We start from the raw sequence: 6,000 nt of genomic DNA on the forward strand, positions 1-6,000 counted from the left end.
CGGAACAGAGGTGAGTAGACGAGCGCTTCGGTCCAGCAAGGTGGTAGAATGTGCGAAAGGAGCCCCAGGGAGGCCAGGTTGGGGAGCCGGGGCAAGCGGAGAGAATTAGGACCCCCTAGTCCACACCCCCTCCCCGGGCCCAGCCCTCCAGCTGAGCAGCAGAAGCTCAGCTGGGAGGGACCCCCGGCGTCATCTAGCCCAACCCCTTCATTTTACCGAAGGGGGCGTGAGGAGCCTTCGGCCACCCCTTTGAGGTGCTGGATTTCAGCCCGGCGGCAGTGACGGGGCCTGACCCCTAGCGTGGCTATCGATGATGCCACATCGACTTGGCTGGAGGTCTGCAGTGGAGGGTCTCTGGCATCCGGGCTCCTTACAAGCTGTCACTTTTCCTTGGAGGAAACTAAGGCCCAGCCAGGAGCTGTCCAAGGTCTAACTTCCCCGGGCCGTCTATGCGGATCGGACCCCAGAATGCCTCCCCAAAGGGGGCAGGTCAGTTGATTGACAGATCCGTCCCACTGAAGGATCAATGTCAGAGTGGAGAGTCCCTGGGGCCTGTGGTGAGTCTGTTCAGAGTTGTCAGGAAACTTAAAGCTGACTCCCATTCTGAAATATAGACTGCTCCCCTCTGCTCCCAGCAGCAAGCAGTGCCTGGTAGATCCAGCAATAGTCACTTAACCAAAGTTTGATTGATTGGTTGATTGATACCTTTCTTGCAGAAAAGATGGAAACTAGCCTATTGCTGATGTTGCTCAGTTGTGCCCCATTCTTCCTGACTCCATTTGGGTTGATCTTTTTTTTTGGGGGGGGGGGTACAAAGATTGGAGTGGTTTCCATTTCCTTTCCAGCTCATTTGACAGATGAGGAAACTGAGGCAAACAGAATCTAAGTGACCTGCCCAGGTCACACAGCCAAAGTCTGAAGCCAAATTTGAACTCTGGTCTCCCTGACTCCAGGCCAGGTTTTTTATTCATTCTGCCACCTAACTGTTCCCTAATGGGCCATACAGCAATATAATTACATGGATTTGGAACTAAACCTGTTCCTTTTTTAAAATTTTATTTTTAAATTCAATTAATTTTTTTACCAATTATATGTAATAACAAATTTTCATGTAAGTTTCTAAAAGTTAAATGATTCAAATTGTCTCCCTCCCACCTCCCAGAGCTAGCAAGTAATTCAGTCTGAGTTGTGCATGTATTATAATGTAAAACATATTTCCATATTGTTCATTTTTATAACTGAGTAATCTTATAAAACCAAAACCCCCCAAACATAAACCCAAATAAACAAGTAATAAGTCATCTATTTTCATCTGCATTTCAACGCCAACAGTTCTAAGTCCCTCAGAATTATCCTGGAGTGTTCTAAAGCTGAGAGTAGCTATATCTGTCACATTCCACAATTCTGCTGTTATTGTGTACAACGTTCTCCTGGTGGAACCGGTTTAATACAGGGTAGTGACGAACAGATCAACAGTGAGGACTTTGAAAGAGGTCTCCCCTGGCGAGTCCTGGGGATCTGTTAGACTGTGAGGGACCTTAGAGATCACCCAGTCCAACCCCTCCTCATTTGACAAGTGCTGAAACTGAGGCTGGAGGTCTCTTCCCTGGGTGGGGGGGTATCAGACCCATCTCCAGCTCTGTTTCATATTTATGCTTTCTACAATCAACTAAACTGAACTAATGGTCCTTTATCCCAGTTTGCCTCCTTTCTCCTCCATTCTCTAGGCATCCCATTTCCCCTCCCTAGAATACACTCCATCCTTATCCCTGCTTTTTTAGAACCCATCTGTTCCTCCAGGGTCCAGTTTTCCCTCCTTGTGAAGCCTTCCTTAGTTGCCCCCAGCCCTTCCCTCTCTTACATCCTGAGAGCCCTTGACTGGATTTCTCCTTTTTCTCCATCCTATCTGACCTGCTGTACATTCCCACATGCTCCCTATCTCCTCCCAGTAGAAGGGAAGCTCCCTGAGACCCACATCTGAGGCCCACATCTGAGGCCTTTTTCCCTTCTCAGCCCTGATCTAAGGCCTTGCATATGAGCAGTCAGTGAGGTGGTTCCAATCACAGGAATATACAATATTATGGGGATGGGCCTGATACAATGTGAGAAAGCTGGCTCTGAGGAATCTGGTACAACATTACTGGGATGCCTCTGACACAGTTACCCTGATGGCACTGACAGGATGGTCCTATTGACCTCAGTGAACTCGTTGGAGAAGTCCAAACAAAGTGCTCAAGCTCCATCCCCAGGGCTCTCAGGGAGGGCTTTCTTGGAGGATCTGGCATTTGAGTTCCATCAAGCAACCTGCATTTATTAAGCATCTACTGTATACCAGGTACTAAGTGCTGAGATACAAAGATCCCATTCTCCCAAGTGAGGCAACAGGAGCATATTAAGTACATAAAAAAAGATAGGGATGTGATTAGGGTTTTGATGTTAAAAGGTCACTCTACTGCAAATATGAATAATATAGAAATAGGTTTTGAACAATGATACATGGATAACCCAGTGGAACTGCTTGTTGGCTTTGGGAGGGGGGAGGAGAGAAGGGGGCATCATGAATCATGGAATCATGGAAAAATATTCTAAATAAAAATTTTAAAAAGGGGAGGGGGTCAGCTGGGTGGCTCAGTGGATGGAGAGCCAGGCCTAGAGATGGGAGATCCTCAGTTCAAATGTGACCTCAGATAGTTCCTATCTCTGTGACGCTGGGCAAGTCACTTCAACCCTATTGCCTAGTCCTTACTGCTCTCCTGCCTTGGAACATAGTATTGATTCTAAGACGGAAGGCAAGGGTTTAAAAAAATAAAAAAAGGAAAGAAAAAAGACAAAGGAGAAGCATTTGGACAGGTGCATCTCAGAAGCCAAGGGAGGACAATGTCCAGGTGGAGGAGATGGCTGACTGAATCAGAGCAACTGAGGCAAAAGGCCATGGGTCTGGAGGTTCAGATTCCTGCATATTGAGAGGAAATCTGCCTCCCTGTCTTAGTTCTGCCCATCAGGGCCTCCCAACATATTTTTATCCCCAAAGCCTTCCTCTAAAACCCCCAGAACCTTCTCCCCACCCCAGGCCTGGAAAGAATTCTGACTTCTTTGGGCTGTGTCTTCCTCTTATTTTGTGAGTGACTTGGGCTGGGGAGGAGCCTGTCTCCTCCCTTCCCTGATGGAGGAGGAAATCAGGGCACTCCCCTTGAGAGCACTCCCTTTCCCTAGAGAGGGGAACGGCACCAAATTGTCTGGCAGATTTAAAGCTAGGAAGACTCTGACTTCCTGCTGGCTCTCACACGATTCACTGTGCCACCTTGGAGAAGTCATTGCCCTCACCAGGCCTTGCTTTGTGCACCCTTGGTGAGAACCAGAATACCGATGCATCCCACTTCACAGGGGTACTAGGAGAGTTGGGAGATTGTGGTGCAGTTGAGATGTGGTATATCTGACCTTGTTTTTCCAAATGGGTTCATTTCAAAGAGCCCTTCCAGAATCCTCTGAGTAGCACAAATAATGGTGCTTGGCAGAGCTGAAAAGTCAAGTCTGAAGCCTACCAGTCCTCCTTAAGAGTGACCAGGGAGAGGGGGCAGCTGGGTGGCTAAGTGGATTGAGAACCAGGTCTACAGATGATAGGTCCTGGGTTCAAATGTGGCCTCAGACACTTCCTGGGCAAGTCCCTTAAGCCCCATTGGCTAGCCCATACTGATCTTCTGCCTTGGAACCATAGTATTGGCTCTAAGACAGAAAGCAAGGGTTGGTTTGTTGTTTAAAGCCTGGCCAGAGGGTGGTTTCCTTTTGTCCTGAACCTCATTTCCCCAGACCAGACTGATATTCGAGGTGGCACTGGTCGGTATAATTCGAGACCAATCCCCCTCATAGAGTAGAGAAGAGGGTGCCCAGCCTTGGCGGTGCTTCAGAGGTCTGCCTGCTCTCTCCTTGCCCCTGCCAGGGTGCTGGTAAGGCAGCGTAGCTAGCCCTTGTCTCTCCTCCTCCGCTCTGCAGACAGGGCCAGCCCTCAGAGCAATGTTGATGAGCCAGCATCTTCAACTCTTCCTGGCCCCATTCTTATAAGGCCCCTTTATTTTTGGTCTGGACCTTTGATTTCATTGGTGTTAGGAACTCTCAGGCTTAAAGAGCTGTTTTCAATGCTGGTTGAAAGGCTGTGACTTTTCCCAGGTCACTCAGCCCTCGTATGTGTCAGAGGCAGGACTTGAACTCAGTTCACCCTGACACTGACACCTGAACACTAACCACTCTAGCACACTGTCTTTTGGACCTCTTCTGGTAATACAAAGGTCCCTGGAGAAGGCCCCTGGCCTCCCTGAGCCTCGGCTTCCTCATCTGTAAACAAGGGGTGATCAGGCTTGCACTGCCTACCTCAGAGTGCCCTGAGAGGGCTAGGAAAATGGTGGGGGGCCTTAGCAGCGGCGGGGCTCACAGGGCTGAAAAAGAAAGCTCAGGGCTGAGGAGACTTTTGGAGTAGAACTAAGGAGGGAGGAGGTTATGTATTCCCATCAAGTCTGGATTACCGGCATCTATAACGCTCTGGGAGGAGTGTTCCCAGACTCCCGTTTGGCTCTGTCAGAGCACCCCAGGGGGAGCCCCTGCTTCTGATTTGTGATTTGCATTCAGGATATTAAATGGCGAGCCTGGGAATGCAGGTGCAGTGATTAGGCGCGGGATCCTTCTACATAAACTATGGCACTCCTCTGTAAATACTCAGGAACCCAGATTAATCCCCAACTTCCTTCCCCATTGAGGAAGCTCAAACTAAACCAGCTCCTTAACTCTTCCCTCCCCGGCCCGAAGGCCTCCTGTGCCCTCCGGCCTGGAGTCAGGCCTGGCCGCTGCTAAGCGCCTCTCTCCTCCTGCAGAATTTCTGGGTCACCATCCATCCGTCAGTCACAGGAGCCAAGATCCAGAGGGCGAAGGGCTCTGAGGCTGTTTGGTTCAGCCCTCCGCCACGTGAGGGATGAGGAAACGGAGGCCCAGGGCTGTGGCCTGACCGCCATCCTCCCCAGGCCTCGGATTTTGTCTGTGGCAGGTCTCATCCCTGACCACAATGTAAGCTCCTGGAGGGCAGGATGGCTTCATGTTTCTCTTTAGATCTTCTCTCTCTAACGCTGTGCTGGGCCCAGAATTCCACGCTGCAGCCAAACCACACAGTTCAACCTTGCTCCAAACTCATCTTCATTTTTCCTGCTCCCCTGCCTTTGGCTCATGGCGTCCCCACACCTGCAGTCTCCTTCCCTCCCTGCCTCCTTCACAGAGTCACAGGACAAGAGGAGTGGAAGGGACCGCACTGGTCTCCAGCCCAAGCTAGAGCCAGAAGGAATCCCCACTCCGTCATACCCGAGGGGCAGCCATCCAGCCTCTGCTTGGAGGCCTCTGCCCAGCTCTGAGGGTGGCTCTTCCCCTTGGGACAGCCCTCGTCGCAGTGGCCTAGTTGCCTTCTCCCTGAGTCTTACAGATGACCAGAGGCTGAGCTCAAAGAGACCCTGAAAGTTACCTGGGCCAACCTTTCGTTTCAGGGTTCAGAGACGGTAACTGCGTCAGCCAAGGGCACACAGTTAGTCCCTGGTGGAGCCAGGACGTGAATCCAGGGTCTTCTGACTCCTCCCCGATGGCTTCTATAATTCAGTCCATTCCAATTTAATTCAGTCAGTATTTACTAAGCACCTGCTAAGTAGGGGTCACTGTGCCAGGGTTGGGGAGACAGACAAAAAAGAGAGTCCCTGCGTAGCAGGAGCTCATTAACTGTTATTTGAGCTCTGTGAAGTTAGGGACTCTTTTTTGTTTTTGTCTCCCTCCTAGTGCCCAGCACAGGGCCTCGTACATAGTTGGTGCCTAATAAATGTTTATTCAATTGAATTGGCTTAGGAACTTTGACTATGACCCTGGCAGAAATGTTCCTGGCTTACTATCTGGAGGAACTGACCCCCACCAGTGCCCCCTAATCTATCCAGATGCTCGTCCTCATTTCCCTCTCCCCTTCCTCTTCTGAGCAGATCC

The sequence above is a fragment of the Gracilinanus agilis genome, chromosome 4 (assembly GCF_016433145.1).
Source record: "Gracilinanus agilis isolate LMUSP501 chromosome 4, AgileGrace, whole genome shotgun sequence".
Classification (NCBI taxonomy): domain Eukaryota; kingdom Metazoa; phylum Chordata; class Mammalia; order Didelphimorphia; family Didelphidae; genus Gracilinanus; species Gracilinanus agilis.